This window comes from Rhinoderma darwinii, chromosome 13 (genome assembly GCF_050947455.1).
Source record: "Rhinoderma darwinii isolate aRhiDar2 chromosome 13, aRhiDar2.hap1, whole genome shotgun sequence".
Taxonomy (NCBI): Eukaryota; Metazoa; Chordata; class Amphibia; order Anura; family Rhinodermatidae; genus Rhinoderma; species Rhinoderma darwinii.
This window is the reverse complement of record NC_134699.1, coordinates 23,475,561-23,481,560: the sequence shown is the minus strand read 5'-3', so window position 1 is coordinate 23,481,560 and position 6,000 is coordinate 23,475,561. Positions and strand designations below refer to the sequence as shown.

Below are 6,000 nucleotides of genomic sequence, written 5' to 3'. Positions count from 1 at the left end.
AGCTCACTAGAGCGAGGGCTTTTAACCCAATGTTGCAATGCTGCAATTTTGGGAACAGCTCCATCTAGTGACCAAAAATGGGTAGTATTATAAATTAGAAATAATTTATAATATTACATGGACTCGTGCAAAAAAAGAAAAAAAATTTGAACAATGTTTAATCACCCACACACTAAATGTTTAATTTTTAAAAAAAAAACATGTTTTTCTGGCAACACATTCCCTTTAAGAGAAGTTTTTTTTTTTTCCTAAGAAAACTTTTTAGAAATGGAAGCAATACGTTTCAAAAGCATGCCCTCCCAGGCTGGCTGCTGAAATATTTAGCTGTTAGCACATGCAGAAGGGGAAGCTGCTTGCTGGGAAATTAAATATTATATAGTGTGGATTCAAATAAATAGATACCCATGGAATAAAACCACCAGGGCAGCTCTCCACTATGGCATTATCACTAAATCCTTGAGACGTAGAAAAACACTGAGACATCAAAGGGGGCACCCGGGTTTGAACCAGAGACCTCTCGATCTGCAGTCGAATGCTCTACCACTGAGCTATGCCCTCTTTGCTTTATACTGTTAAGTGAAGTTTTTTGTTTTTTTCCTAAGACAACTTTTTGGACATGGGACCAATACGTTTCAAAAGCATGCCCTCCCAGGCTGGCTGCTGAAATATTTAGCTGTTAGCACATGCAGAAGGGGAAGCTGCTGCTTGGGAAATTAAATATTATATAGTGTCCATTCAAATAAATAGATACCCAGGGAATAAAACCACCAGAGCAGCTCTCCACTATGGCATTATCACTAAATCCTTGAGACGTAGAAAAACACTGAGACATCAAAGGGGGCACCCGGGTTTGAACCAGGGACCTCTCGATCTGCAGTCGAATGCTCTACCACTGAGATATGCCCCCTTTGCTTTATACTGTTAAGAGAAGTTATTTTTTTTTCCTAAGAAAGCTTTTTGGAAATGGAACCAATACGTTTCAAAAGCATGCCCTCCCAGGCTGGCTGCTGAAATATTTAGCTGTTAGCACATGCAGAAGGGGAAGCTGCTGGCTGGGAAATTAAATATTATATAGTGTCCATCCAAATAAATAGATACCCATGTAATAAAACCACCAGAGCAACTCTCCACTATGGCATTATCACTAAATCCTTGAGACGTAGAAAAAAACTGAGACATCAAAGGGGGCACCCGGGTTTGAACCAAGGACCTCTCGATCTGCAGTCGAATGCTCTACCACTGAGCTATGCCCCCTTTGCTTTATACTGTTAAGAGAAGTTATTTTTTTTTCCTAAGAAAACTTTTTGGAAATGGAAGCAATACGTTTCAAAAGCATGCCCTCCCAGGCTGGCTGCTGAAATATTTAGCTGTTAGCACATGCAGAAGGGGAAGCTGCTTGCTGGGAAATTAAATATTATATAGTGTGGATTCAAATAAATAGATACCCATGGAATAAAACCACCAGAGCAGCTCTCCACTATGGCATTATCACTAAATCCTTGAGACGTAGAAAAACACTGAGACATCAAAAGGGGCACCCGGGTTTGAACCAGGGACCTCTCGATCTGCAGTCGAATGCTCTACCACTGAGCTATGCCCCCTTTGCTTTATACTGTTGAGAAGTTTTTTTTTTTTTCCCTAAGACAACTTTTTGGACATGGGACCAATACGTTTCAAAAGCATGCCCTCCCAGGCTGGCTGCTGAAATATTTAGCTGTTAGCACATGCAGAAGGGGAAGCTGCTGGCTGGGAAATTAAATATTATATAGTGTCCATTCAAATAAATAGATACCCATGTAATAAAACCACCAGACCAACTCTCCACTATGGCATTATCACTAAATCCTTGAGACGTAGAAAAACACTGAGACATCAAAGGGGGCACCCGGGTTTGAACCAGGGACCTCTCGATCTGCAGTCAAATGCTCTACCACTGAGCTATGCCCCCTTTGCTTTATACTGTTGAGAAGTTTTTTTTTTTTTCCTAAGACAACTTTTTGGACATGGGACCAATACGTTTCAAAAGCATGCCCTCCCAGGCTGGCTGCTGAAATATTTAGCTGTTAGCACATGCAGAAGGGGAAGCTGCTGGCTGGGAAATTAAATATTATATAGTGTCCATTCAAATAAATAGATACCCATGTAATAAAACCACCAGAGCAACTCTCCACTATGGCATTATCACTAAATCCTTGAGACGTAGAAAAAAAATGAGACATCAAAGGGGGCACCCGGGTTTGAACCAAGGACCTCTCGATCTGCAGTCGAATGCTCTACCACTGAGCTATGCCCCCTTTGCTTTATACTGTTAAGAGAAGTTATTTTTTTTTCCTAAGAAAACTTTTTGGAAATGGAAGCAATACGTTTCAAAAGCATGCCCTCCCAGGCTGGCTGCTGAAATATTTAGCTGTTAGCACATGCAGAAGGGGAAGCTGCTTGCTGGGAAATTAAATATTATATAGTGTGGATTCAAATAAATAGATACCCATGGAATAAAACCACCAGAGCAGCTCTCCACTATGGCATTATCACTAAATCCTTGAGACGTAGAAAAACACTGAGACATCAAAGGGGGCACCCGGGTTTGAACCAGGGACCTCTCGATCTGCAGTCGAATGCTCTACCACTGAGCAATGCCCCCTTTGCTTTATACTGTTAAGTGAAGTTTTTTTTTTTTTCCTAAGACAACTTTTTGGACATGGGACCAATACGTTTCAAAAGCATGCCCTCCCAGGCTGGCTGCTGAAATATTTAGCTGTTAGCACATGCAGAAGGGGAAGCTGCTGGCTGGGAAATTAAATATTATATAGTGTCCATTCAAATAAATAGATACCCATGTAATAAAACCACCAGAGCAACTCTCCACTATGGCATTATCACTAAATCCTTGAGACGTAGAAAAAAACTGAGACATCAAAGGGGGCACCCGGGTTTGAACCAAGGACCTCTCGATCTGCAGTCGAATGCTCTACCACTGAGCTATGCCCCCTTTGCTTTATACTGTTAAGAGAAGTTTTTTTTTTTTTCCTAAGACAACTTTTTGGACATGGGACCAATACGTTTCAAAAGCATGCCCTCCCAGGCTGGCTGCTGAAATATTTAGCTGTTAGCACATGCAGAAGGGGAAGCTGCTGGCTGGGAAATTAAATATTATATAGTGTCCATTCAAATAAATAGATACCCATGTAATAAAACCACCAGAGCAACTCTCCACTATGGCATTATCACTAAATCCTTGAGACGTAGAAAAAAACTGAGACATCAAAGGGGGCACCCGGGTTTGAACCAAGGACCTCTCGATCTGCAGTCGAATGCTCTACCACTGAGCTATGCCCCCTTTGCTTTATACTGTTAAGAGAAGTTATTTTTTTTTCCTAAGAAAACTTTTTGGAAATGGAAGCAATACGTTTCAAAAGCATGCCCTCCCAGGCTGGCTGCTGAAATATTTAGCTGTTAGCACATGCAGAAGGGGAAGCTGCTTGCTGGGAAATTAAATATTATATAGTGTGGATTCAAATAAATAGATACCCATGGAATAAAACCACCAGAGCAGCTCTCCACTATGGCATTATCACTAAATCCTTGAGACGTAGAAAAACACTGAGACATCAAAGGGGGCACCCGGGTTTGAACCAGGGACCTCTCAATCTGCAGTCGAATGCTCTACCACTGAGCTATGCCCCCTTTGCTTTATACTGTTAAGTGAAGTTTTTTTTTTTTTCCTAAGACAACTTTTTGGACATGGGACCAATACGTTTCAAAAGCATGCCCTCCCAGGCTGGCTGCTGAAATATTTAGCTGTTAGCACATGCAGAAGGGGAAGCTGCTTGCTGGGAAATTAAATATTATATAGTGTGGATTCAAATAAATAGATACCCATGGAATGAAACCACCAGAGCAGCTCTCCACTATGGCATTATCACTAAATCCTTGAGACGTAGAAAAACACTGAGACATCAAAGGGGGCACCCGGGTTTGAACCAGGGACCTCTCAATCTGCAGTCGAATGCTCTACCACTGAGCTATGCCCCCTTTGCTTTATACTGTTAAGTGAAGTTTTTTTTTTTTTTCCTAAGACAACTTTTTGGACATGGGACCAATACGTTTCAAAAGCATGCCCTCCCAGGCTGGCTGCTGAAATATTTAGCTGTTAGCACATGCAGAAGGGGAAGCTGCTTGCTGGGAAATTAAATATTATATAGTGTGGATTCAAATAAATAGATACCCATGGAATAAAACCACCAGAGCAGCTCTCCACTATGGCATTATCACTAAATCCTTGAGACGTAGAAAAACACTGAGACATCAAAGGGGGCACCCGGGTTTGAACCAGGGACCTCTCGATCTGCAGTCGAATGCTCTACCACTGAGCTATGCCCCCTTTGCTTTATACTGTTAAGAGAAGTTTTTTTTTTTTCCTAAGAAAACTTTTTGGAAATGGAAGCAATACGTTTCAAAAGCATGCCCTCCCAGGCTGGCTGCTGAAATATTTAGCTGTTAGCACATGCAGAAGGGGAAGCTGCTTGCTGGGAAATTAAATATTATATAGTGTGGATTCAAATAAATAGATACCCATGGAATAAAACCACCAGAGCAGCTCTCCACTATGGCATTATCACTAAATCCTTGAGACGTAGAAAAACACTGAGACATCAAAGGGGGCACCCGGGTTTGAACCAGGGACCTCTCGATCTGCAGTCGAATGCTCTACCACTGAGCTATGCCCCCTTTGCTTTATACTGTTAAGAGAAGTTATTTTTTTTTCCTAAGAAAGCTTTTTGGAAATGGAACCAATACGTTTCAAAAGCATGCCCTCCCAGGCTGGCTGCTGAAATATTTAGCTGTTAGCACATGCAGAAGGGGAAGCTGCTGCTTGGGAAATTAAATATTATATAGTGTCCATTCAAATAAATAGATACCCATGATGTAATAAAACCACCAGAGCAGCTCTCCACTATGGCATTATCACTAAATCCTTGAGACGTAGAAAAAAAACTGAGACATCAAAGGGGGCACCCGGGTTTGAACCAAGGACCTCTCGATCTGCAGTCGAATGCTCTACCACTGAGCTTTGCCCCCTGTGCTTTATACTGTTAAGAGAAGTTTTTTTTTTTTCCTAAGAAAACTTTTTGGAAATGGAAGCAATACGTTTCAAAAGCATGCCCTCCCAGGCTGGCTGCTGAAATATTTAGCTGTTAGCACATGCAGAAGGGGAAGCTGCTTGCTGGGAAATTAAATATTATATAGTGTGGATTCAAATAAATAGATACCCATGGAATAAAACCACCAGAGCAGCTCTCCACTATGGCATTATCACTAAATCCTTGAGACGTAGAAAAACACTGAGACATCAAAGGGGGCACCCGGGTTTGAACCAGGGACCTCTCGATCTGCAGTCAAATGCTCTACCACTGAGCTATGCCCCCTTTGCTTTATACTGTTAAGTGAAGTTTTTTTTTTTTTTCCTAAGACAACTTTTTGGACATGGGACCAATACGTTTCAAAAGCATGCCCTCCCAGGCTGGCTGCTGAAATATTTAGCTGTTAGCACATGCAGAAGGGGAAGCTGCTGCTTGGGAAATTAAATATTATATAGTGTCCATTCAAATAAATAGATACCCATGATGTAATAAAACCACCAGAGCAGCTCTCCACTATGGCATTATCACTAAATCCTTGAGACGTAGAAAAACACTGAGACATCAAAGGGGGCACCCGGGTTTGAACCAGGGACCTCTCGATCTGCAGTCGAATGCTCTACCACTGAGCTATGCCCCCTTTGCTTTATACTGTTAAGAGAAGTTATTTTTTTTTCCTAAGAAAGCTTTTTGGAAATGGAACCAATACGTTTCAAAAGCATGCCCTCCCAGGCTGGCTGCTGAAATATTTAGCTGTTAGCACATGCAGAAGGGGAAGCTGCTGCTTGGGAAATTAAATATTATATAGTGTCCATTCAAATAAATAGATACCCATGATGTAATAAAACCACCAGAGCAGCTC

At 41.5% G+C, this 6,000-nt stretch overlaps 16 non-coding genes across 16 annotated transcripts; all 16 read right to left on the bottom strand.

Annotated features, from left to right (window-relative positions):
* Positions 1-486: 486 nt before the first annotated feature.
* TRNAC-GCA (transfer RNA cysteine (anticodon GCA)) lies at positions 487-558 on the bottom strand. The gene has a single exon. It is a non-coding gene; the product is annotated as a tRNA-Cys (tRNA).
* Positions 559-835: 277 nt separating this feature from the next.
* Positions 836-907, bottom strand: TRNAC-GCA (transfer RNA cysteine (anticodon GCA)). The gene has a single exon. It is a non-coding gene; the product is annotated as a tRNA-Cys (tRNA).
* A 275-nt stretch (positions 908-1,182) lies between these two features.
* TRNAC-GCA (transfer RNA cysteine (anticodon GCA)) lies at positions 1,183-1,254 on the bottom strand. Its single transcript has one exon. It is a non-coding gene; the product is annotated as a tRNA-Cys (tRNA).
* Positions 1,255-1,529: 275 nt separating this feature from the next.
* On the bottom strand, positions 1,530-1,601 carry TRNAC-GCA (transfer RNA cysteine (anticodon GCA)). Its single transcript has one exon. It is a non-coding gene; the product is annotated as a tRNA-Cys (tRNA).
* Positions 1,602-1,876: 275 nt separating this feature from the next.
* TRNAC-GCA (transfer RNA cysteine (anticodon GCA)) lies at positions 1,877-1,948 on the bottom strand. Its single transcript has one exon. It is a non-coding gene; the product is annotated as a tRNA-Cys (tRNA).
* A 274-nt stretch (positions 1,949-2,222) lies between these two features.
* On the bottom strand, positions 2,223-2,294 carry TRNAC-GCA (transfer RNA cysteine (anticodon GCA)). The gene has a single exon. It is a non-coding gene; the product is annotated as a tRNA-Cys (tRNA).
* Positions 2,295-2,569: 275 nt separating this feature from the next.
* On the bottom strand, positions 2,570-2,641 carry TRNAC-GCA (transfer RNA cysteine (anticodon GCA)). The gene has a single exon. It is a non-coding gene; the product is annotated as a tRNA-Cys (tRNA).
* A 276-nt stretch (positions 2,642-2,917) lies between these two features.
* TRNAC-GCA (transfer RNA cysteine (anticodon GCA)) lies at positions 2,918-2,989 on the bottom strand. Its single transcript has one exon. It is a non-coding gene; the product is annotated as a tRNA-Cys (tRNA).
* Positions 2,990-3,265: 276 nt separating this feature from the next.
* On the bottom strand, positions 3,266-3,337 carry TRNAC-GCA (transfer RNA cysteine (anticodon GCA)). Its single transcript has one exon. It is a non-coding gene; the product is annotated as a tRNA-Cys (tRNA).
* Positions 3,338-3,612: 275 nt separating this feature from the next.
* Positions 3,613-3,684, bottom strand: TRNAC-GCA (transfer RNA cysteine (anticodon GCA)). The gene has a single exon. It is a non-coding gene; the product is annotated as a tRNA-Cys (tRNA).
* Positions 3,685-3,960: 276 nt separating this feature from the next.
* TRNAC-GCA (transfer RNA cysteine (anticodon GCA)) lies at positions 3,961-4,032 on the bottom strand. The gene has a single exon. It is a non-coding gene; the product is annotated as a tRNA-Cys (tRNA).
* A 277-nt stretch (positions 4,033-4,309) lies between these two features.
* Positions 4,310-4,381, bottom strand: TRNAC-GCA (transfer RNA cysteine (anticodon GCA)). The gene has a single exon. It is a non-coding gene; the product is annotated as a tRNA-Cys (tRNA).
* Positions 4,382-4,656: 275 nt separating this feature from the next.
* Positions 4,657-4,728, bottom strand: TRNAC-GCA (transfer RNA cysteine (anticodon GCA)). The gene has a single exon. It is a non-coding gene; the product is annotated as a tRNA-Cys (tRNA).
* A 279-nt stretch (positions 4,729-5,007) lies between these two features.
* On the bottom strand, positions 5,008-5,079 carry TRNAC-GCA (transfer RNA cysteine (anticodon GCA)). The gene has a single exon. It is a non-coding gene; the product is annotated as a tRNA-Cys (tRNA).
* Positions 5,080-5,354: 275 nt separating this feature from the next.
* Positions 5,355-5,426, bottom strand: TRNAC-GCA (transfer RNA cysteine (anticodon GCA)). The gene has a single exon. It is a non-coding gene; the product is annotated as a tRNA-Cys (tRNA).
* A 280-nt stretch (positions 5,427-5,706) lies between these two features.
* Positions 5,707-5,778, bottom strand: TRNAC-GCA (transfer RNA cysteine (anticodon GCA)). The gene has a single exon. It is a non-coding gene; the product is annotated as a tRNA-Cys (tRNA).
* Positions 5,779-6,000: the final 222 nt, after the last annotated feature.